Here is a 25,317-nt window from a genome sequence, read left to right as displayed (position 1 = left end):
TTCCTCTTCTCTCTTCTTCTTCAATTAGCTGGCATCTGTGAAAGCCGACATCAGACGGCTTTCCTGCCCCCACACAACTTCAGCTAATAATATCAATAAGTAGGCGGCAATGAAAGCCGACTTCAGACGGCTTTCCTGCCCCTACACTACTTCAGTTGATAACATCAATTAGTAGACAGCTATTAAAGCCGACTTCAGACGGCTTTCCTGCCCCCACACAACTTCAGCTGATAATATCAATAAGTAGGCGGCAATGAAAGCCGACTTCAGACGGCTTTCCTGCCCCTACACTACTTCAGCTGATAACATCAATTAGTAGACAGCTATTAAAGCCGACTTCAGACGGCTTTCATGCCCCCACACAACTTCAGCTGATAACATCAATTTGCAGGCGGCTATTAAAGCCGACTTCAGACGGCTTTCCTGCCCCTACACAACTTCAGCTGATAACATCAATAAGCAGGAGGGTGTGAAAGCCGACTTTGGAGTGGGCTTTACTGCCCCTGCACTGCTTGTTTTAGGCAGTATCACACAGGATAGGATTAGATACACAACCCGTCAGGCAGTATCACACAGGATAGGATTAGATACACAACCCTTTAGGCAGTATCACACAGGATAGGATTAGATACACAACCCGTCAGGCAGTATCACACAGGATAGGATTAGATACACAACTCTTTAGGCAGTATCACACAGGATAGGATTAGATACACAACCCGTCAGGCAGTATCACACAGGATAGGATTAGATACACAACACGTCAGGCAGTATCACACAGGATAGGATTAGATACACAACTCTTTAGGCAGTATCACACAGGATAGGATTAGATACACAACCATTTAGGCAGTATCACACAGGATAGGATTAGATACACAACCCTTTAGGCAGTATCACACAGGATAGGATTAGATACACAACCCGTCAGGCAGTATCACACAGGATAGGATTAGATACACAACTCTTTAGGCAGTATCACACAGGATAGGATTAGATACACAACCCGTCAGGCAGTATCACACAGGATAGGATTAGATACACAACACGTCAGGCAGTATCACACAGGATAGGATTAGATACACAACTCTTTAGGCAGTATCACACAGGATAGGATTAGATACACAACCCGTCAGGCAGTATCACACAGGATAGGATTAGATACACAACCCGTCAGGCAGTATCACACAGGATAGGATTAGATACACAACTCTTTAGGCAGTATCACACAGGATAGGATTAGATACACAACCCTTTAGGCAGTATCATACAGGATAGGATTAGATACACAACACGTCAGGCAGTATCACACAGGATAGGATTAGATACACAACTCTTTAGGCAGTATCACACAGGATAGGATTAGATACACAACCCGTCAGGCAGTATCACACAGGATAGGATTAGATACACAACCCTTTAGGCAGTATCACACAGGATAGGATTAGATACACAACCCGTCAGGCAGTATCACACAGGATAGGATTAGATACACAACTCTTTAGGCAGTATCACACAGAATAGGATTAGATACACAACCCTTTAGGCAGTATCATACAGGATAGGATTAGATACACAACCCTTTAGGCAGTATCACACAGGATAGGATTAGATACACAACCCGTCAGGCAGTATCACACAGGATAGGATTAGATACACAACCCGTCAGGCAGTATCACACAGGATAGGATTAGATACACAACCCTTTAGGCAGTATCACACAGGATAGGATTAGATACACAACCCGTCAGGCAGTATCACACAGGATAGGATTAGATACACAACTCTTTAGGCAGTATCACACAGGATAGGATTAGATACACAACCCGTCAGGCAGTATCACACAGGATAGGATTAGATACACAACTCTTTAGGCAGTATCACACAGGATAGGATTAGATACACAACCCGTCAGGCAGTATCACACAGGATAGGATTAGATACACAACATGTCAGGCAGTATCACACAGGATAGGATTAGATACACAACTCTTTAGGCAGTATCACACAGGATAGGATTAGATACACAACCCTTTAGGCAGTATCACACAGGATAGGATTAGATACACAACCCGTCAGGCAGTATCACACAGGATAGGATTAGATACACAACTCTTTAGGCAGTATCACACAGGATAGGATTAGATACACAACCCTTTAGGCAGTATCATACAGGATAGGATTAGATACACAACCCGTCAGGCAGTACCACACAGGATAGGATTAGATACACAACCCTTTAGGCAGTATCACACAGGATAGGATTAGATACACAACCCGTCAGGCAGTATCACACAGGATAGGATTAGATACACAACTCTTTAGGCAGTATCACACAGGATAGGATTAGATACACAACCCTTTAGGCAGTATCATACAGGATAGGATTAGATACACAACCCGTCAGGCAGTATCACACATGATAGGATTAGATACACAACCCTTTAGGCAGTATCACACAGGATAGGATTAGATACACAACCCGTCAGGCAGTATCACACAGGATAGGATTAGATACACAACCCTTTAGGCAGTATCACACAGGATAGGATTAGATACACAACCCGTCAGGCAGTATCACACAGGATAGGATTAGATACACAACTCTTTAGGCAGTATCACACAGGATAGGATTAGATACACAACCCGTCAGGCAGTATCACACAGGATAGGATTAGATACACAACACGTCAGGCAGTATCACACAGGATAGGATTAGATACACAACTCTTTAGGCAGTATCACACAGGATAGGATTAGATACACAACCCGTCAGGCAGTATCACACAGGATAGGATTAGATACACAACCCGTCAGGCAGTATCACACAGGATAGGATTAGATACACAACTCTTTAGGCAGTATCACACAGGATAGGATTAGATACACAACCCTTTTGGCAGTATCATACAGGATAGGATTAGATACACAACCCGTCAGGCAGTATCACACAGGATAGGATTAGATACACAACCCGTCAGGCAGTATCACACAGGATAGGATTAGATGTAACAAAGTGTAGACAATAGTGGATATAAACTAATTTTTTTTTATAAAAATATAAAAAATATAACCAACCAAATAATATCAACTACATAACAAAAAATAAGTTATTGGCTGCCGTGACGGTCATGGGCTGCCACAAATCTTGCCAGCATCACTCCGTGCTGGTGGATCTCTTCACTCAGTCTCCGTTGTGACGCCAGGAGATCTTGTAGTGTTGGGATTTCTACGGAGGTAATAGTTAAACTTAAAAGTCCAATAATTCTGTACATTCATCAAATTAAGGCTATGTGCCCACGATGCACCACTCCCGGGTACCATCCGCACATTAGAACGCGCTAATTACGCAAGTACAGATGCAGTATTGCGGAATTGGCGCATTATAATGCAAGTCAATGGCGGCGCAAAAAAACCACCTTATGCAAAATAATTGTTAGTGCTGCGTTTTTTTCCGCAATGATAATGTGCAGCGGAAATTTCCGCAGCATGTGCACAGCACATGCGGATTATCATTGGGGAACATGGCAGACCTTCTACCATGCGCTTTTAATGCGTTTCCACAGCAGCAAAAACGCTGCAGAAACACCTTAAAAAACGCATCGTGGGCACACAGCCTATCAGGTACATGTTTGGTATTTAACACTTACGGTTTTCAGGTTGCTCGGATGATGATGAGCTTAAGGACCACCCGGATCCCCTGGCACCACCGGCTAGAGAAAGACACAACACTTAATAGTACATGACAGCCCTATACTTTCCAAGTTGTATGGACCGTATTTTATGTCAAAGCATTACCGAAAGATGAAGCTGCACCTATATCACGGAGTGATGCTGGCGAGCTGGCAGAGGAATGCTGCTGGGGCTCCAGGCTGGAGGTGACTCCCTTGGGGGCTCTGGGGCTGCAGGCGCTGGAAAACAAATAACATTAGATACCTAAGGTGATTGCAGTTGTAACTAATGTGCTGCCATATATTGTGTTAACATATTTTAAAACCACTCACCACGGCGGGGCAGGGTCCGTGACCGGATGCTGACGATTCGGTCGGCAGACCTATATTTCAGGTCCGCCAGCTTTTTACGGATTTGTGTAGCAGAGCGCTGCACCCCAAATCTCCGGACCAGGCCCCGACCGATCCTCTGCAGCACCGCCTGTTTATGGAGCACTGGATGCTCAGAGTGCACATGGCACTCATAATCAAGTGCATCCAGGTGCTCCACAAGGTAGCACACCTCAGCATCACCCCAAGGAGATGCCCTGACCCTGGATGCCATAATGCTCTTAATAAGCTAGGCCGCAACTACGTCGTTAGACCCGCCCACGACGCATGAACGTCGGTAACCACGCCCACGACGCATGAACGTCGCCAATAAACCCGCGGTTTATTAGAGAACCCTATTGTGACTTGAATTATTAGCGTGTCGGACTAGAGACGCTGTATTGATAATGCGACGTCTGTAGAACGCAGCAGTGTCTCTATTGTGACGGTCACACAGGAATACTGGTGTTTAGGTGGTTTTATGTAGAAATATGTATCTATATTTTTATGTAGGTATGCATACTTCTGTGTCTGTGAGTATGTGTGTGTATATCTGGTTATCTGTATATAAGTGTGGATATGGGTGTAGATTTTTATGTATCTGAATATGTATGTGTATATGGATGTGTATATGGATGTATACATACGAGTACAACAGTGGCGTACCACCATTGGTGGCAGGCCACATAACTGCTATGGGGCCCGTGGCCGTAGGGGGCCCGTGAGCCAGCGGACCCCATAGCAGTCTCCCCCATTCTGGAGTAGTAAGTATGTATTTATATATTTTTGTAAATCAGTCAGTACTGATAATACTGGAGGACTGGGGCTGCCTTTTACCCTATGGGGGGCTGCATTATACTGTGTGCTCTCCCATCCTGGTATACAGGGCTGCGGAGTCGATAAGCCAAACCGACTCCTCAATTTCCATTACTCCGACTCCACCTCCCTCATACATGGCTCATGTGATACATTAGGGTCATTACACTGTGCATGTGGAGGCTAAAAAGGAGGAAGTCACCATCGGGGTATCATACTGTGTTAAGGGGGACACTTTTGTTGGCATCACATTTTTATGGGGCTATGAAAGAGTAATTTAGGAGTTCAGAAAGGAAGAAAGGCTGGAAGGTTGTGGGATCTGCTCTTCTGTGTCCCCAACAATTATTTTCTTTTTCTTTTTTTTTTTTTTTTGTGGGGGGGTCCCAATTATAACTTCTGCTATGAGCTCCCATGATTCCTATGTCCGCCCCTGGAGTACACGTATGTGTATACGGGCCCTTACTATTGAAACAATGATAAACAAATCTTTTGCAAAGTTAAACACAGTTTATTACACAAATCAATACAAAACTGAAAGTAGTGTATAATTGTCAGTAGTTGCCCACTATAAGTTCTGATGTTGCCAAGTAACAGCACCAGGACCGTTAAAATACTGGCAGTAGTTGTCGCGGCTGGTTTTCGCATCCTGGGTGTTTCTGCCATATCCCACTGGTTGAAGGCCTGCAATTGCAGGATCGTTTGAACGCCATTCACCGAGCTCCACTTCCCCATTGGCTAGGTCCACAGAGTCCACGAAGCCAGGCGGACAGTACGTAATTGCATCACGTCGACGAAGAAAGTTGTGAAGTGTGCAACAGGCCAAAACAACAGAGTCTATTGATGTAAGCTTCATGTTAATTGGCGTGTGAAAAACTCTGAAGCGGTTGGCCATGATACCGAAGGCATTTTCGACAACACGACGTGCCCTTGACAAACGATAATTGAAAATTCTTCTTTCCTGGGTAAGACTTTTTTGGGGGAACGGTTTAATAAGATTGGGATGAAGTGGGAAGGCTTCATCGCCGACAAAAACAAAATTAAGGTTACCTGTAGTCTCTGAGTTGGGAGGCAAGTGTAGGTCACAGTTGTCCAATCGCTCTCCAAAAAGTGTGTGCTCTAAAACACCACCATCAGAAACCCTGCCGTTCATGCCAACATCTACATTTATAAATTCGTAATTGGCATTAACAAGGGCCATCATGATGATGCTGAAATAGCCCTTATAATTATAAAAATAGGATCCGCTATTTGGTGGCTGAGTGATTCGGACATGTTTCCCGTCCAAAGCCCCACCACAGTTAGGGAACTGCCACAGCTGCTCAAAATCAGAGGCAATCTTTTTCCATTCCTCCTCCGTGTTGGGAAACTGTATGTAACTACGTAGACTGTGGTAAATTGCATTACATGTCTCCGGGATTAGAACACTGAGCATGGGCCTGGAAATGGCTGCAGAAAAATGCAAGTCTTGGAGTGAGCGTCCGGTGGCCAGGAATCTCAGTGTGACTGCCAATCTTTCATCTGCCGGAATGGCAGCACGCATCGCTGTATCCTTCCGTTGAATACGTGGCGTAACTCGTTCCAATAACTCTTTAAAAGATTCCTCTGACATCCTCAGATAGTTGCGGAAATCATGAGGATTCTTCTCCTGAAGCTCTCTTACAAGTTGCATGTGGGACAATTCAGACCTCTTCTGCAGCCACTCTCTGGTCCACATGCGACGCTTTCGTTTGGAACGCCTCTGTAGCTCTCGTGCCTCATCTTGACGCCGAGCTTCCTCAACCAGCAATGCAGCAACCACAATAGCACACTGCCCGTCGTCCATGATGTGCAAACTGCAAACATAACATGAAAAGATGAGAACACTTTCAACAAAACAATTAACACAAGTATTGAAACTGTATATAAAAAATATCATGGAAAACCATATTCCATTCTGTTAGTGAGCATGACAGAAAATGCGCTATGTGGGTGCATGTGCATGAGACCCCTAAAATATCTGCCCATGCAAAAGCATACATATATATATATACAAATAGAAGCCAAGCCCTCCCTCCCTGAAAAGCAAAGATAACAGATAATTAGTGAATGTGATAAAAGAATAAAAATGGAAACGCATCTGAGACCTCAAACAATACCTACCTTACTAAAGATGTCTGATATGTTCAAAGCGGAGTCACAGCTGTAGAACGCTGCAATGATCCGCAAAAATCAGCACTAGTCCAATGAACGGATATTAGCAGCCCTGAGAACTCTGGTAGGATCTGCAATAAAGCACGAGGTCAGAAACAAAGGACGGAATCGCTATTCTGTTGCCTTCTTTATGCGCGTCCGGAAATGAGAACGCCGTAGCGACCACCAATCGGGGACGAGGGGCGCGGAATAGTCCAATTTATACACGCCTACGTGTCTCAGTTCTGAATCGCTGGACGAGGTCGTTGGCTAGGTGTCAAATACAGCGATGCACACTGCCCAGCGGGAGTGCAACGACCCAGGAATGGTCCAGGGAGCTTTGCAGCGATCAACGATCTCGCAGCAGGGGCCTGATCGTTGCTACCGGTCAAACGTAGCGAGATCGCTAGCGATGTCGCTGTTGCGTCACAAAACCCGTGACGTATCAACGATCTCGCTAGCGATCTCGTTATGTGTGACAGGGCCTTAACTTTAGACAATAGATACTCTAGGAGATGAGATGAGGCCACACTGCCAAAAGCCTTTATACAATCTTCAGCAAAAACACCCTGACAGCTTAAAATCCTCATGAGATCTTACCTCCTAATTTAGACTTGGTCTTGTAGATGAGGTGGCCGAGTGGTTAAGGCGATGGACTGCTAATCATTTGTGCTCTGCATGCATGGGTTCGAATCCCATCCTCGTCAGTATAATCTGCATCTTTCCCTTTGACAAGATTGGCTTTCATTTTTCGGTAAAATGGTGTATACTTCAAGCATGAAAGTTGATTCTTTTCTCTTTCAAGAAAGCTGCTATAGTCCTATCGTCTGGTTTCTACATGTTCATGCAGGCAAGTTGGCTGTGTAGTTAAGATGATACATTAACAATGCAGTTAAGAGATTGAGCTATGCATGCATGGCTTTGAATTCAATCTGTCCTATTTGTTTTCTGATTCTTTTAAGTTTCCAGCTCAAGGTTTTATTTTCTGCCCAAGCAATGAATTCTTCAAACATGAAAGTTTAAATCTTCTACCTTTCAAGAAGGCTGCTATCAAACTTTGCTTAGAGAGTCAGATACGTAAGGAGGAGGCATTTCAAAATAGTAAAATAATTCTTTTAAGTTTCCAGCTCAAGGTTTTATTTTCTGCCCAAGCAATGAATTCTTCAAACATGAAAGTTTAAATCTTCTACCATTCAAGAAGGCTGCTATCAAACTTTGATTAGAGAGTCAGAAACATAAGGAGGAGGCATTTCAAAATAGTAAAATAAAATCCACGGGTTTTACTTTTTTCATGCTTGATTCCATCTTTCTTCCTCTTTAGCACTTATAGCAGATTCTTACTCCCACTATTGCACTATCACAGAGACTTAGCAAAGGCCAATTTGATGTTGTCCCACTATGAGGATAGAAAGCTTCATACTGAGAAGATGAAAAGAAGGCACTGCTGAGATTTGAACTCAGGATCTCCTGTTTACTACACTGGCACTTTAACCAACTAAGCCACAGCACCACAAGCTGGTGAGGACGGGAAAGCCAGGGAAGATTTAGTCACTAATCGATAATTTCAAGTGGTTAATTGAGCAAAACAACATTGAGCTTCAGTTCCATTCCACGCACAGCAGAAGCATTGAATAAGATGTCGCTCTCAGTCATGGCAATTAAGAAACCGAGTATTTTTTGAAGAGCATTCTCGAAAAGGACCATGACAAATTTGCAGAATTCGACAGAAGCTGCATCGAGAACAAGGGCTTGGGATTTGAAGTTCCATAATTAAATGATCCATCTTTTATCACAGCTGGAAATTGGGACTTGTTTTGCTTCCCAGTCATGAGACAGAATAGACAGATTGAAAGAATGCCACTGCAGTGCCAAAAGTAGAAACAATTAGGAATGATTGATAAGTTGCTATTAAAACCCTTTGCACTGGTTCATTTCTGATAAGGTTTGTCCTAATCTAACTTTAGGCAATAGATACTCTAGGAGATGAGATGAGGCCACACTGCCAAAAGCCTTTATACAATCTTCAGCAAAAACACCCTGACAGCTTAAAATCCTCATGAGATCTTACCTCCTAATTTAGAATTGGTCTTGTAGATGAGGTGGCCGAGTGGTTAAGGCGATGGACTGCTAATCATTTGTGCTCTGCATGCATGGGTTCGAATCCCATCCTCGTCAGTATAATCTGCATCTTTCCCTTTGACAAGATTGGCTTTCATTTTTCGGTAAAATGGTGTATACTTCAAGCATGAAAGTTGATTCTTTTCTCTTTCAAGAAAGCTGCTATAGTCCTATCGTCTGGTTTCTACATGTTCATGCAGGCAAGTTGGCTGTGTAGTTAAGATGATACATTAACAATGCAGTTAAGAGATTAAGCTATGCATGCATGGCTTTGAATTCAATCTGTCCTATTTCTTTTCTGATTCTTTTAAGTTTCCAGCTCAAGGTTTTATTTTCTGCCCAAGCAATGAATTCTTCAAACATGAAAGTTTAAATCTTCTACCATTCAAGAAGGCTGCTATCAAACTTTGCTTAGAGAGTCAGATACGTAAGGAGGAGGCATTTCAAAATAGTAAAATAATTCTTTTAAGTTTCCAGCTCAAGGTTTTATTTTCTGCCCAAGCAATGAATTCTTCAAACATGAAAGTTTAAATCTTCTACCATTCAAGAAGGCTGCTATCAAACTTTGATTAGAGAGTCAGAAACATAAGGAAGAGGCATTTCAAAATAGTAAAATAAAATCCACTGGTTTTCCTTTTTTCATGCTTGATTCCATCTTTCTTCCTCTTTAGCACTTATAGCAGATTCTTACTCCCACTATTGCACTATCACAGAGACTTAGCAATGGCCAATTTGATGTTGTCCCACTATGAGGATAGAAAGCTTCATACTGAGAAGATGAAAAGAAGGCACTGCTGAGATTTGAACTCAGGATCTCCTGTTTACTAGACAGGCGCTTTAACCAACTAAGCTACAGCACCACAAGCTGGTGAGGATGGGAAAGCCAGGGAAGATTTAGTCACTAATCGATAATTTCAAGTGGTTAATTGAGCAAAACAACATTGAGCTTCAGTTCCATTCCACGCACAGCAGAAGCATTGAATAAGATGTCGCTCTCAGTCATGGCAATTAAGAAACCGAGTATTTTTTGAAGAGCATTCTCGAGAAGGACCATGACAAATTTGCAGAATGCGACCGAAGCTGTATCGAGAACAAGGGCTTGGGATTTGAAGTTCCATAATTAAATGATCCATCTTTTATCACAGCTGGAAATTGGGACTTGTTTTGCTTCCCAGTCATGAGACAGAATAGACAGATTGAAAGAATGCCACTGCAGTGCCAAAAGTAGAAACAATTAGGAATGATTGATAAGTTGCTATTAAAACCCTTTGCACTGGTTCATTTCTGATAAGGTTTGTCCTAATCTAACTTTAGACAATAGATACTCTAGGAGATGAGATGAGGCCACACTGCCAAAAGCCTTTATACAATCTTCAGCAAAAACACACTGACAGCTTAAAATCCTCATGAGATCTTACCTCCTAATTTAAACTTGGTTATGTAGACGAGGTGGCTGAGTGGTTAAGGCGATGGACTGCTAATCCATTGTGCTCTGCATGCATGGGTTTGAATCCCATCGTCATCGGTATAATCTGCTTCTTTCACTTTGACAAGATTGGCTTTCATTTTTAGGCAAAATGGTGTATACTTCAAGCATGAATGTTGATTCTTTTCTCTTTCAAGAAAGCTGCTATAGTCCTATCGTCTGGTTTCTACATGATCATGCAGGCAAGTTGGCTGTGTAGTTAAGATGATACATTAACAATGCAGTTAAGAGATTGAGCTATGCATGCATGGTTTTGAATTCAATCTGTCCTATTTCTTTTCTGATTCTTTTAAGTTTCCAGCTCAAGGTTTTATTTTCTGCCCAAGCAATGAATACTTCAAACATAAAAGTTTAAATCTTCTACCATTCAAGAAGGCTGCTATCAAACTTTGATTAGAGAGTCAGAAACATAAGGAGGAGGCATTTCAAAATAGTAAAATAAAATCCACTGGTTTTCCTTTTTTCATGCTTGATTCCATCTTTCTTCCTCTTTAGCACTTATAGCAGATTCTTACTCCCACTATTGCACTATCACAGAGACTTAGCAATGGCCAATTTGATGTTGTCCCACTATGAGGATAGAAAGCTTCATACTGAGAAGATGAAAAGAAGGCACTGCTGAGATTTGAACTCAGGATCTCCTGTTTACTAGACAGGCGCTTTAACCAACTAAGCTACAGCACCACAAGCTGGTGAGGATGGGAAAGCCAGGGAAGATTTAGTCACTAATCGATAATTTCAAGTGGTTAATTGAGCAAAACAACATTGAGCTTCAGTTCCATTCCACGCACAGCAGAAGCATTGAATAAGATGTCGCTCTCAGTCATGGCAATTAAGAAACCGAGTATTTTTTGAAGAGCATTCTCGAAAAGGACCATGACAAATTTGCAGAATGCGACCGAAGCTGTATCGAGAACAAGGGCTTGGGATTTGAAGTTCCATAATTAAATGATCCATCTTTTATCACAGCTGGAAATTGGGACTTGTTTTGCTTCCCAGTCATGAGACAGAATAGACAGATTGAAAGAATGCCACTGCAGTGCCAAAAGTAGAAACAATTAGGAATGATTGATAAGTTGCTATTAAAACCCTTTGCACTGGTTCATTTCTGATAAGGTTTGTCCTAATCTAACTTTAGACAATAGATACTCTAGGAGATGAGATGAGGCCACACTGCCAAAAGCCTTTATACAATCTTCAGCAAAAACACACTGACAGCTTAAAATCCTCATGAGATCTTACCTCCTAATTTAAACTTGGTTATGTAGACGAGGTGGCTGAGTGGTTAAGGCGATGGACTGCTAATCCATTGTGCTCTGCATGCATGGGTTTGAATCCCATCGTCATCGGTATAATCTGCTTCTTTCACTTTGACAAGATTGGCTTTCATTTTTAGGCAAAATGGTGTATACTTCAAGCATGAATGTTGATTCTTTTCTCTTTCAAGAAAGCTGCTATAGTCCTATCGTCTGGTTTCTACATGATCATGCAGGCAAGTTGGCTGTGTAGTTAAGATGATACATTAACAATGCAGTTAAGAGATTGAGCTATGCATGCATGGTTTTGAATTCAATCTGTCCTATTTCTTTTCTGATTCTTTTAAGTTTCCAGCTCAAGGTTTTATTTTCTGCCCAAGCAATGAATACTTCAAACATAAAAGTTTAAATCTTCTACCATTCAAGAAGGCTGCTATCAAACTTTGCTTAGAGAGTCAGATACGTAAGGAGGAGGCATTTCAAAATAGTAAAATAAAATCCACTGGTTTTACTTTTTCATGCTTGATTCCATCTTTCTTCCTCTTTAGCACTTATAGCAGATTCTTACTCCCACTATTGCACTATCACAGAGACTTAGCAAAGGCCAATTTGATGTTGTCCCACTATGAGGATAGAAAGCTTCATACTGAGAAGATGAAAAGAAGGCACTGCTGAGATTTGAACTCAGGATCTCCTGTTTACTACACTGGAACTTTAACCAACTAAGCCACAGCACCACAAGCTGGTGAGGACGGGAAAGCCAGGGAAGATTTAGTCACTAATCGATAATTTCAAGTGGTTAATTGAGCAAAACAACATTGAGCTTCAGTTCCATTCCACGCACAGCAGAGGCATTGAATAAGATGTCGCTCTCAGTCATGGCAATTAAGAAACCGAGTATTTTTTGAAGAGCATTCTCGAAAAGGACCATGACAAATTTGCAGAATTCGACAGAAGCTGCATCGAGAACAAGGGCTTGGGATTTGAAGTTCCATAATTAAATGATCCATCTTTTATCACAGCTGGAAATTGGGACTTGTTTTGCTTCCCAGTCATGAGACAGAATAGACAGATTGAAAGAATGCCACTGCAGTGCCAAAAGTAGAAACAATTAGGAATGATTGATAAGTTGCTATTAAAACCCTTTGCACTGGTTCATTTCTGATAAGGTTTGTCCTAATCTAACTTTAGGCAATAGATACTCTAGGAGATGAGATGAGGCCACACTGCCAAAAGCCTTTATACAATCTTCAGCAAAAACACCCTGACAGCTTAAAATCCTCATGAGATCTTACCTCCTAATTTAGAATTGGTCTTGTATATGAGGTGGCCGAGTGGTTAAGGCGATGGACTGCTAATCATTTGTGCTCTGCATGCATGGGTTCGAATCCCATCCTCGTCAGTATAATCTGCATCTTTCCCTTTGACAAGATTGGCTTTCATTTTTCGGTAAAATGGTGTATACTTCAAGCATGAAAGTTGATTCTTTTCTCTTTCAAGAAAGCTGCTATAGTCCTATCGTCTGGTTTCTACATGTTCATGCAGGCAAGTTGGCTGTGTAGTTAAGATGATACATTAACAATGCAGTTAAGAGATTAAGCTATGCATGCATGGCTTTGAATTCAATCTGTCCTATTTCTTTTTTGATTCTTTTAAGTTTCCAGCTCAAGGTTTTATTTTCTGCCCAAGCAATGAATTCTTCAAACATGAAAGTTTAAATCTTCTACCATTCAAGAAGGCTGCTATCAAACTTTGCTTAGAGAGTCAGATACGTAAGGAGGAGGCATTTCAAAATAGTAAAATAATTCTTTTAAGTTTCCAGCTCAAGGTTTTATTTTCTGCCCAAGCAATGAATTCTTCAAACATGAAAGTTTAAATCTTCTACCATTCAAGAAGGCTGCTATCAAACTTTGATTAGAGAGTCAGAAACATAAGGAGGAGGCATTTCAAAATAGTAAAATAAAATCCACTGGTTTTACTTTTTTCATGCTTGATTCCATCTTTCTTCCTCTTTAGCACTTATAGCAGATTCTTACTCCCACTATTGCACTATCACAGAGACTTAGCAAAGGCCAATTTGATGTTGTCCCACTATGAGGATAGAAAGCTTCATACTGAGAAGATGAAAAGAAGGCACTGCTGAGATTTGAACTCAGGATCTCCTGTTTACTAGACAGGCGCTTTAACCAACTAAGCCACAGCACCACAAGCTGGTGAGGATGGGAAAGCCAGGGAAGATTTAGTCACTAATCGATAATTTCAAGTGGTTAATTGAGCAAAACAACATTGAGCTTCAGTTCCATTCCACGCACAGCAGAAGCATTGAATAAGATGTCGCTCTCAGTCATGGCAATTAAGAAACCGAGTATTTTTTGAAGAGCATTCTCGAAAAGGACCATGACAAATTTGCAGAATGCGACAGAAGCTGTATCGAGAACAAGGGCTTGGGATTTGAAGTTCCATAATTAAATGATCCATCTTTTATCACAGCTGGAAATTGGGACTTGTTTTGCTTCCCAGTCATGAGACAGAATAGACAGATTGAAAGAATGCCACTGCAGTGCCAAAAGTAGAAACAATTAGGAATGATTGATAAGTTGCTATTAAAACCCTTTGCACTGGTTCATTTCTGATAAGGTTTGTCCTAATCTAACTTTAGACAATAGATACTCTAGGAGATGAGATGAGGCCACACTGCCAAAAGCCTTTATACAATCTTCAGCAAAAACACACTGACAGCTTAAAATCCTCATGAGATCTTACCTCCTAATTTAAACTTGGTCATGTAGACGAGGTGGCTGAGTGGTTAAGGCGATGGACTGCTAATCCATTGTGCTCTGCATGCATGGGTTTGAATCCCATCCTCATCGGTATAATCTGCTTCTTTTACTTTGACAAGATTGGCTTTCCTTTTTTAGGCAAAATGGTGTATACTTCAAGCATGAATGTTGATTCTTTTCTCTTTCAAGAAAGCTGCTATAGTCCTATCGTCTGGTTTCTACATGATCATGCAGGCAAGTTGGCTGTGTAGTTAAGATGATACATTAACAATGCAGTTAAGAGATTGAGCTATGCATGCATGGTTTTGAATTCAATCTGTCCTATTTCTTTTCTGATTCTTTTAAGTTTCCAGCTCAAGGTTTTATTTTCTGCCCAAGCAATGAATTCTTCAAACACGAAAGTTTAAATCTTCTACCATTCAAGAAGGCTGCTATCAAACTTTGATTAGAGAGTCAGAAACATAAGGAGGAGGCATTTCAAAATAGTAAAATAAAATCCACTGGTTTTACTTTTTTCATGCTTGATTCCATCTTTCTTCCTCTTTAGCACTTATAGCAGATTCTTACTCCCACTATTGCACTATCACAGAGACTTAGCAAAGGCCAATTTGATGTTGTCCCACTATGAGGATAGAAAGCTTCATACAGAGAAGATGAAAAGAAGGCACTGCTGAGATTTGAACTCAGGATCTCCTGTTTACTACACTGGCACTTTAACCAACTAAGCCACAGCACCACAAGCTGTTGAGGATGTGAAAGGCAGGGAAGATTTAGTCACTAATCGATAATTTCAAGTGGTTAATTGAGCAAAACAACATTGAGCTTCAGTTCCATTCCACGCACAGCAGAAGCATTGAATAAGATGTCGCTCTCAGTCATGGCAATTAAGAAACCGAGTATTTTTTGAAGAGCATTCTCGAAAAGGACCATGACAAATTTGCAGAATTCGACAGAAGCTGCATCGAGAACAAGGGCTTGGGATTTGAAGTTCCATAATTAAATGATCCATCTTTTATCACAGCTGGAAATTGGGACTTGTTTTGCTTCCCAGTCATGAGACAGAATAGACAGATTGAAAGAATGCCACTGCAGTGCCAAAAGTAGAAACAATTAGGAATGATTGATAAGTTGCTATTAAAACCCTTTGCACTGGTTCATTTCTGATAAGGTTTGTCCTAATCTAACTTTAGGCAATAGATACTCTAGGAGATGAGATGAGGCCACACTGCCAAAAGCCTTTATACAATCTTCAGCAAAAACACCCTGACAGCTTAAAATCCTCATGAGATCTTACCTCCTAATTTAGACTTGGTCTTGTAGATGAGGTGGCCGAGTGGTTAAGGCAATGGACTGCTAATCATTTGTGCTCTGCATGCATGGGTTCGAATCCCATCCTCGTCAGTATAATCTGCATCTTTCCCTTTGACAAGATTGGCTTTCATTTTTCGGTAAAATGGTGTATACTTCAAGCATGAAAGTTGATTCTTTTCTCTTTCAAGAAAGCTGCTATAGTCCTATCGTCTGGTTTCTACATGTTCATGCAGGCAAGTTGGCTGTGTAGTTAAGATGATACATTAACAATGCAGTTAAGAGATTAAGCTATGCATGCATGGCTTTGAATTCAATCTGTCCTATTTCTTTTCTGATTCTTTTAAGTTTCCAGCTCAAGGTTTTATTTTCTGCCCAAGCAATGAATTCTTCAAACATGAAAGTTTAAATTTTCTACCATTCAAGAAGGCTGCTATCAAACTTTGCTTAGAGAGTCAGATACATAAGGAGGAGGCATTTCAAAATAGTAAAATAAAATCCACTGGTTTTACTTTTTTCATGCTTGATTCCATCTTTCTTCCTCTTTAGCACTTATAGCAGATTCTTACTCCCACTTTTGCACTATCACAGAGACTTAGCAAAAGCCAATTTGATGTTGTCCCACTATGAGGATAGAAAGCTTCATACTGAGAAGATGAAAAGAAGGAACTAAGAGATTGAGCTATGCATGCATGGCTTTGAATTCTATCTGTCCTATTTCTTTTCTGATTCTTTTAAGTTTCCAGCTCAAGGTTTTATTTTCTGCCCAAGCAATGAATTCTTCAAACATGAAAGTTTAAATCTTATACCATTCAAGAAGGCTGCTATCAAACTTTGCTTAGAGAGTCAGATATGTAAGGAGGAGGCATTTCAAAATAGTAAAAAAAAATCCACTGGTTTTACTTTTTTCATGCTTGATTCCATCTTTCTTCCTCTTTAGCACTTATAGCAGATTCTTTCTCCCACTATTGCACTATCACAGAGACTTAGCAAAGGCCAATTTGATGTTGTCCCACTATGAGGATAGAAAGCTTCATACTGAGAAGATGAAAAGAAGGCACTAAGAGATTGAGCTATGCATGCATGGCTTTGAATTCAATCTGTCCTATTTCTTTTCTGATTCTTTTAAGTTTCGAGCTCAAGGTTTTATTTTCTGCCCAAGCAATGAATTCTTCAAACATGAAAGTTTAAATCTTCTACCATTCAAGAAGGCTGCTATCAAACTTTGCTTAGAGAGTCAGATACATAAGGAGGAGGCATTTCAAAATAGTAAAATAAAATCCACTGGTTTTACTTTTTTCATGCTTGATTCCATCTTTCTTCCTCTTTAGCACTTATAGCAGATTCTTACTCCCACTATTGCACTATCAAAGAGACTTAGCAAAGGCCAATTTGATGTTGTCCCACTATGAGGATAGAAAGCTTCATACTGAGAAGATGAAAAGAAGGCACTGCGGAGATTTGAACTCAGGATCTCCTGTTTACTAGTCAGGCACTTTAAACAACTAAGGCACAGCACCACAAGCTGGTGAGGACAGGAAAGCCAGGGAAGATTTAGTCACTAATCGATAATTTCAAGTGGTTAATTGAGCAAAACAACATTGAGCTTCAGTTCCATTCCACGCACAGCAGAAGCATTGAATAAGATGTCGCTCTCAGTCATGGCAATTAAGAAACCGAGTATTTTTTGAAGAGCATTCTCGAAAAGGACCATGACAAATTTGCAGAATGCGACAGAAGCTGAATCGAGAACAAGGGCTTGGGATTTGAAGTTCCATAATTAAATGATCCATCTTTTATCACAGCTGGAAATTAGGACTTGTTTTGCTTCCCAGTCATGAGACAGAATAGACAGATTGAAAGAATGCCACTGCAGTGCCAAAAGTAGAAACAATTAGGAATGATTGATAAGTTGCTATTAAAACCCTTTGCACTGGTTCATTTCTGATAAGGTTTGTCCTAATCTAACTTTAGACAATAGATACTCTAGGAGATGAGATGAGGCCACACTGCCAAAAGCCTTTATACAATCTTCAACAAAAACACCTTGACAGCTTAAAATCCTCATGAGATCTTACCTCCTAATTTAAACTTGGTCATGTAGACGAGGTGGCTGAGTGGTTAAGGCAATGGACTGCTAATCCATTGTGCTCTGCATGCATGGGTTCGAATCCCATCCTTGTTGGTATAATCTGCTTCTTTCCCTTTCACAAGATTGGCTTTCATTTTTAGGCAAAATGGTGTATACTTCAAGCATGAAAGTTGATTCTTTTCTCTTTCAAGAAAGCTGCTATAGTATTATCGTCTGGTTTCTACATGTTTATGCAGGCAAGTTGGCTGCATAGTTAAGATGATACATTAATAATGCAGTTAAGAGATTGAGCTATGCATGCATGGCTTTGAATTCAATCTGTCCTATTTCTTTTCTGATTCTTTTAAGTTTCCAGCTCAAGGTTTTATTTTCTGCCCAAGCAATGAATTCTTCAAACATGAAAGTTTAAATCTTCTACCATTCAAGAAGGCTGCAATCAAACTTTGCTTAGAGAGTCAGATACGTAAGGAGGAGGCATTTCAAAATAGTAAAATAAAACCAACTGGTTTTACTTTTTTCATGCTTGATTCCATCTTTCTTCCTCTTTAGCACTTATAGCAGATTCTTACTCCCACTATTGCACTATCACAGAGACTTAGCAATGGTCAATTTGATGTTGTCCCACTATGAGGATAGAAAGCTTCATAGTGAGAAGATGGAAAGAAGGCACTGCTGAGATTTGAACTCAGGATCTCCTGTTTACTAGACGCGCGCTTTAACCAACTAAGACACAGCACCACAAGCTGGTGAGGACGGGAAAGCCAGGGAAGAATTAGTCACTAATCGATAATTTCAAGTGGTTAATTGAGCAAAACAACATTGAGCTTCAGTTCCATTCCACGCACAGCAGAAGCATTGAATAAGATGTCTCTCTCAGTCATGGCAATTAAGAAACCGAGAATTTTTTGAAGAGCATTCTCGAAAAGGACCATGACAAATTTGCAGAATGCGACCGAAGCTTTATCGAGAACAAGGGCTTGGGATTTGAAGTTCCATAATTAAATGATCCATCTTTTATCACAGCTGGAAATTGGGACTTGTTTTGCTTCCCAGTCATGAGACAGAATAGACAGATTGAAAGAATGCCACTGCAGTGCCAAAAGTAGAAACAATTAGGAATGATTGATAAGTTGCTATTAAAACCCTTTGCACTGGTTCATTTCTGATAAGGTTTGTCCTAATCTAACTTTAGACAATAGATACTCTAGGAGATGAGATGAGGCCACACTGCCAAAAGCCTTTATACAATCTTCAGCAAAAACACACTGACAGCTTAAAATCCTCATGAGATCTTACCTCCTAATTTAAACTTGGTCATGTAGACGAGGTGGCTGAGTGGTTAAGGCGATGGACTGCTAATCCATTGTGCTCTGCATGCATGGGTTTGAATCCCATCCTCATCGGTATAATCTGCTTCTTTCACTTTGACAAGATTGGCTTTCATTTTTAGGCAAAATGGTGTATACTTCAAGCATGAATGTTGATTCTTTTCTCTTTCAAGAAAGCTGCTATAGTCCTATCGTCTGGTTTCTACATGATCATGCAGGCAAGTTGGCTGTGTAGTTAAGATGATACATTAACAATGCAGTTAAGAGATTGAGCTATGCATGCATGGTTTTGAATTCAATCTGTCCTATTTCTTTTCTGATTCTTTTAAGATTCCAGCTCAAGGTTTTATTTTCTGCCCAAGCAATAAATTCTTCAAACACGAAAGTTTAAATCTTCTACCATTCAAGAAGGCTGCTATCAAACTTTGCTTAGAGAGTCAGATACGTAAGGAGGAGGCATTTCAAAATAGTAGAATAAAATCCACTGGTTTTACCTTTTTCATGCTTGATTCCATCTTTCTTCCTCTTTAGCACTTATAGCATATTTTTACTCCCACTATCACAGAGACTTAGCAAAGGCCAATTTGATGTTGTCCCACTATGAGGATAGAAAGCTTCATACTGAGAAGATGAAAAGAAGGCACTGCTGAGATTTGAACTCAGGATCTCCTGTTTACTAGACTGGCACTTTAACCAACTAAGCCACAGCACCACAAGCTGGTGAGGACTGGAAAGCCAGGGAAGATTTAGTCACTAATCGATAATTTCAAGTGGTTAATTGAGCAAAACAACATTGAGCTTCAGTTCCATTCCACGCACAGCAGAAGCATTGAATAAGATGTCGCTCTCAGTCATGGCAATTAAGAAACCGAGTATTTTTTGAAGAGCATTCTCGAAAAGGACCATGACAAATTTGCAGAATGCGACAGAAGCTGTATCGAGAACAAGGGCTTGGGATTTGAAGTTCCATAATTAAATGATCCATCTTTTATCACAGCTGGAAATTGGGACTTGTTTTGCTTCCCAGTCATGAGACAGAATAGACAGATTGAAAGAATGCCACTGCAGTGCGAAAAGTAGAAACAATTAGGAATGATTGATAAGTTGCTATTAAAACCCTTTGCACTGGTTCATTTCTGATAAGGTTTGTCCTAATCTAACTTTAGACAATAGATACTCTAGAAGATGAGATGAGGCCACACTGCCAAAAGCCTTTATACAATCTTCAGCAAAAACACCCTGACAGCTTAAAATCCTCATGAGATCTTACCTCCTAATTTAAACTTGGTCATGTAGACGAGGTGGCAGAGTGGTTAAGGTGATTGACTGCTAATCCATTGTGCTCTGCATGCATGGATTGGAATGCCATTCTCGTTGGTATAATCTGCTTCTTTCCCTTTGACAAGATTGGCTTTCATTTTTAGGCAAAATGGTGTATACTTCAAGCATGAAAGTTGATTCTTTTCTCTTTCAAGAAAGCTGCTATAGTCCTATCGTCTGGTTTCTACATGTTCATGCAGACAAGTTGGCTGTGTAGTTAAGATGATACATTAACAATGCAGTTAAGAGATTGAGCTATGCATGCATGGCTTTGAATTCAATCTGTCCTATTTCTTTTCTGATTCTTTTAAGTTTCCAGCTCAAGGTTTTATTTTCTGCCCAAGCAATGAATTCTTCAAACATGAAAGTATAAATCTTCTACCATTCAAGAAGGCTGCTATCAAACTTTGCGTAGAGAGTCAGATACGTAAGGAGGAGGCATTTCAAAATAGTAAAATAAAATCCACTGGTTTTACTTTTTTCATGCTTGATTCCATATTTCTTCCTCTTTAGCACTTATAGCAGATTCTTACTCCCACTATTGCACTATCACAAAGACTTAGCAAAGGCCAATTTGATGTTGTCCCACTATGAGGATAGAAAGCTTCATACTGAGAAGATGAAAAGAAGGCATTGCTGAGATTTGAACTCAGGATCTCCTGTTTACTAGACTGGCGCTTTAACCAACTAAGCCACAGCACCACAAGCTGGTGAGGATGGGAAAGTCAGGGAAGATTTAGTCACTAATCGATAATTTCAAGGGGTTAATTGAGCAAAACAACATTGAGCTTCAGTTCCATTCCACGCACAGCAGAAGCATTGAAAAAGATGTCGTTCTCAGTCATGGCAATTAAGAAACCGAGTATTTTTTGAAGAGCATTCTCGAAAAGGACCATGACAAATTTGCAGAATGCGACAGAAGCTGTATCGAGAACAAGGGCTTGGGATTTGAAGTTCCATAATTATATGATCCATCTTTTATCACAGCTGGAAATTTGGACTTGTTTTGCTTCCCAGTCATGAGACAGAATAGACAGATTGAAAGAATGCCAGTGCAGTGCCAAAAGTAGAAACAATTAGGAATGATTGATAAGTTGCTATTAAAACCCTTTGCACTGGTTCATTTCTGATAAGGTTTGTCCTAATCTAACTTTAGACAATAGATACTCTAGGAGATGAGATGAGGCCACACTGCCAAAAGCCTTTATACAATCTTCAGCAAAAACACCCTGACAGCTTGAAATCCTCATGAGTTCTTACCTCCTAATTTAGACTTGGTAATGTAGACGAGGTGGCCGAGTGGTTAAGGCAATGGACTGCTAATCCATTGTGCTCAGCATGCATGGATGCGAATCCCATCCTTGTTGGTATTATCTGCTTCTTTCCCTTTGACAAGATTGGCTTTCATTTTTAGGCAAAATGGTGTATACTTCAAGCATGAAAGTTGATTCTTTTCTCTTTCAAGAAAGCTGCTATAGTCCTATCGTCTGGTTTCTACATGTTCATGCAGACAAGTTGGCTGTGTAGTTAAGATGATACATTAACAATGCAGTTAAGAGATTGAGCTATGCATGCATGGCTTTGAATTCAATCTGTCCTATTTCTTTTCTGATTCTTTTAAGTTTCCAGCTCAAGGTTTTATTTTCTGCCCAAGCAATGAATTCTTCAAACATGAAAGTTTAAATTTTCTACCATTCAAGAAGGCTGCTATCAAACTTTGCTTAGAGAGTCAGATACATAAGGAGGAGGCATTTCAAAATAGTAAAATAAAATCCACTGGTTTTACTTTTTTCATGCTTGATTCCATCTTTCTTCCTCTTTAGCACTTATAGCAGATTCTTACTCCCACTTTTGCACTATCACAGAGACTTAGCAAAAGCCAATTTGATGTTGTCCCACTATGAGGATAGAAAGCTTCATACTGAGAAGATGAAAAGAAGGAACTAAGAGATTGAGCTATGCATGCATGGCTTTGAATTCTATCTGTCCTATTTCTTTTCTGATTCTTTTAAGTTTCCAGCTCAAGGTTTTATTTTCTGCCCAAGCAATGAATTCTTCAAACATGAAAGTTTAAATCTTATACCATTCAAGAAGGCTGCTATCAAACTTTGCTTAGAGAGTCAGATACGTAAGGAGGAGGCATTTCAAAATAGTAAAATAAAATCCACTGGTTTTACTTTTTTCATGCTTGATTCCATCTTTCTTCCTCTTTAGCACTTATAGCAGATTCTTTCTCCCACTATTGCACTATCACAGAGACTTAGCAAAGGCCAATTTGATGTTGTCCCACTATGAGGATAGAAAGCTTCATACTGAGAAGATGAAAAGAAGGCACTAAGAGATTGAGCTATGCATGCATGGCTTTGAATTCAATCTGTCCTATTTCTTTTCTGATTCTTTTAAGTTTCGAGCTCAAGGTTTTATTTTCTGCCCAAGCAATGAATTCTTCAAACATGAAAGTTTAAATCTTCTACCATTCAAGAAGGCTGCTATCAAACTTTGCTTAGAGAGTCAGATACGTAAGGAGGAGGCATTTCAAAATAGTAAAATAAAATCCACTGGTTTTACTTTTCTCATGCTTGATTCCATGTTTCTTCCTCTTTAGCACTTATAGCAGATTCTTACTCCCACTATCACAGAAACTTAGCAAAGGCCAATTTGATGTTGTCCCACTATGAGGATAGAAAGCTTCATAGTGAGAAGATGGAAAGAAGGCACTGCTGAGATTTGAACTCAGGATCTCCTGTTTACTAGACAGGCGCTTTAACCAACTAAGACACAGCACCACAAGCTGGTGAGGACAAGAAAGCCAGGGAAGATTTAGTCACTAATCGATAATTTCAAGTGGTTAATTGAGCAAAACAACATTGAGCTTCAGTTCCATTCCACGCACAGCAGAAGCATTGAATAAGATGTCGCTCTCAGTCATGGCAATTAAGAAACCGAGTATTTTTTGAAGAGCATTCTCGAAAAGGACCATGACAAATTTGCAGAATGCGACAGAAGCTGTATCGAGAACAAGGGCTTGGGATTTGAAGTTCCATAATTAAATGATCCATCTTTTATCACAGCTGGAAATTAGGACTTGTTTTGCTTCCCAGTCATGAGACAGAATAGACAGATTGAAAGAATGCCACTGTAGTGCCAAAAGTAGAAACAATTAGGAATGATTGATAAGTTGCTATTAAAACCCTTTGCACTGGTTCATTTCTGATAAGGTTTGTCCTAATCTAACTTTAGACAATAGATACTCTAGGAGATGAGATGAGGCCACACTGCCAAAAGCCTTTATACAATCTTCAACAAAAACACCCTGACAGCTTAAAATCCTCATGAGATCTTACCTCCTAATTTAAACTTTGTCATGTAGACAAGTTGGCCGAGTGGTTAAGGCAATGGACTGCTAATCCATTGTGCTCTGCATGCATGGGTTCGAATCCCATCCTTGTCGGTATAATCTGCTTCTTTCCCTTTGACAAGATTGGCTTTCATTTTTAGGCAAAATGGTGTATACTTCAAGCAGGAAAGTTGATTCTTTTCTCTTTCAAGAAAGCTGCTATAGTCCTATCGTCTGGTTTCTACATGTTCATGCAGGCAAGTTGGCTGTGTAGTTAAGATGATACATTAACAATGCAGTTAAGAGATTGAGCTATGCATGCATGGCTTTGAATTCAATCTGTCCTATTTCTTTTCTGATTCTTTTAAGTTTCCAGCTCAAGGTTTTATTTTCTGCCCAAGCAATGAATTCTTCAAACATGAAAGTTTAAATCTTCTACCATTCAAGAAGGCTGCTATCAAACTTTGCTTAGAGAGTCAGATACGTAAGGAGGAGGCATTTCAAAATAGTAAAATAAAATCCACTGGTTTTACTTTTTTCATGCTTGATTCCATCTTTCTTCCTCTTTAGCACTTATAGCAGATTCTTACTCCCACTATTGCACTATCACAGAGACTTAGCAAAGGTCAATTTGATGTTGTCCCACTATGAGGATAGAAAGCTTCATAGTGAGAAGATGGAAAAAAGGCACTGCTGAGGTTTGAACTCAGGATCTCTTGTTTACTAGACAGGCGCTTTAACCAACAAAGACACAGCACCACAAGCTGGTGAGGACGGGAAAGCCAGGGAAGAATTAATCACTAATCGATAATTTCAAGTGGTTAATTGAGCAAAACAACATTGAGCTTCAGTTCCATTCCAAGCACAGCAGAAGCATTGAATAAGATGTCGCTCTCAGTCATGGCAATTAAGAAACCGAGTATTTTTTGAAGAGCATTCTCGAAAAGGACCATGACAAATTTGCAGAATGCGACAGAAGCTGTATCGAGAACAAGGGCTTGGGATTTGAAGTTCCATAATTAAATGATCCATCTTTTATCACAGCTGGAAATTGGGACTTGTTTTGCTTCCCATTCATGAGACAGAATAGACAGATTGAAAGAATGCCACTGCAGTGCCAAAAGTAGAAACAATTAGGAATGATTGATAAGTTGCTATTAAAACCCTTTGCACTGGTTCATTTCTGATAAGGTTTGTCCTAATCTAACTTTAGACAATAGATACTCTAGGAGATGAGATGAGGCCACACTGCCAAAAGCCTTTATAC

General features: G+C 40.2%; 13 non-coding genes across 13 annotated transcripts; 7 read left to right on the top strand and 6 right to left on the bottom strand.

Moving 5' to 3' along the window:
* Positions 1-7,650: 7,650 nt before the first annotated feature.
* On the top strand, positions 7,651-7,732 carry TRNAS-GCU (transfer RNA serine (anticodon GCU)). Its single transcript has one exon. It is a non-coding gene; the product is annotated as a tRNA-Ser (tRNA).
* A 1,386-nt stretch (positions 7,733-9,118) lies between these two features.
* TRNAS-GCU (transfer RNA serine (anticodon GCU)) lies at positions 9,119-9,200 on the top strand. The gene has a single exon. It is a non-coding gene; the product is annotated as a tRNA-Ser (tRNA).
* A 729-nt stretch (positions 9,201-9,929) lies between these two features.
* On the bottom strand, positions 9,930-10,003 carry TRNAT-AGU (transfer RNA threonine (anticodon AGU)). Its single transcript has one exon. It is a non-coding gene; the product is annotated as a tRNA-Thr (tRNA).
* Positions 10,004-11,239: 1,236 nt separating this feature from the next.
* TRNAT-AGU (transfer RNA threonine (anticodon AGU)) lies at positions 11,240-11,313 on the bottom strand. The gene has a single exon. It is a non-coding gene; the product is annotated as a tRNA-Thr (tRNA).
* A 2,703-nt stretch (positions 11,314-14,016) lies between these two features.
* TRNAT-AGU (transfer RNA threonine (anticodon AGU)) lies at positions 14,017-14,090 on the bottom strand. The gene has a single exon. It is a non-coding gene; the product is annotated as a tRNA-Thr (tRNA).
* Positions 14,091-14,673: 583 nt separating this feature from the next.
* On the top strand, positions 14,674-14,755 carry TRNAS-GCU (transfer RNA serine (anticodon GCU)). The gene has a single exon. It is a non-coding gene; the product is annotated as a tRNA-Ser (tRNA).
* Positions 14,756-15,984: 1,229 nt separating this feature from the next.
* TRNAS-GCU (transfer RNA serine (anticodon GCU)) lies at positions 15,985-16,066 on the top strand. The gene has a single exon. It is a non-coding gene; the product is annotated as a tRNA-Ser (tRNA).
* A 2,010-nt stretch (positions 16,067-18,076) lies between these two features.
* Positions 18,077-18,158, top strand: TRNAS-GCU (transfer RNA serine (anticodon GCU)). The gene has a single exon. It is a non-coding gene; the product is annotated as a tRNA-Ser (tRNA).
* A 1,228-nt stretch (positions 18,159-19,386) lies between these two features.
* Positions 19,387-19,468, top strand: TRNAS-GCU (transfer RNA serine (anticodon GCU)). The gene has a single exon. It is a non-coding gene; the product is annotated as a tRNA-Ser (tRNA).
* A 563-nt stretch (positions 19,469-20,031) lies between these two features.
* Positions 20,032-20,105, bottom strand: TRNAT-AGU (transfer RNA threonine (anticodon AGU)). Its single transcript has one exon. It is a non-coding gene; the product is annotated as a tRNA-Thr (tRNA).
* Positions 20,106-21,341: 1,236 nt separating this feature from the next.
* On the bottom strand, positions 21,342-21,415 carry TRNAT-AGU (transfer RNA threonine (anticodon AGU)). The gene has a single exon. It is a non-coding gene; the product is annotated as a tRNA-Thr (tRNA).
* A 2,010-nt stretch (positions 21,416-23,425) lies between these two features.
* On the bottom strand, positions 23,426-23,499 carry TRNAT-AGU (transfer RNA threonine (anticodon AGU)). Its single transcript has one exon. It is a non-coding gene; the product is annotated as a tRNA-Thr (tRNA).
* A 583-nt stretch (positions 23,500-24,082) lies between these two features.
* On the top strand, positions 24,083-24,164 carry TRNAS-GCU (transfer RNA serine (anticodon GCU)). The gene has a single exon. It is a non-coding gene; the product is annotated as a tRNA-Ser (tRNA).
* Positions 24,165-25,317: the final 1,153 nt, after the last annotated feature.

The sequence above is a fragment of the Phyllobates terribilis genome, unplaced genomic scaffold (assembly GCF_046119375.1).
Source record: "Phyllobates terribilis strain yellow unplaced genomic scaffold, ASM4611937v1 Scaffold_9__5_contigs__length_417890890, whole genome shotgun sequence".
NCBI lineage: Eukaryota > Metazoa > Chordata > Amphibia > Anura > Dendrobatidae > Phyllobates > Phyllobates terribilis.
This window is presented reverse-complemented; position numbering and strand designations above follow the sequence as displayed.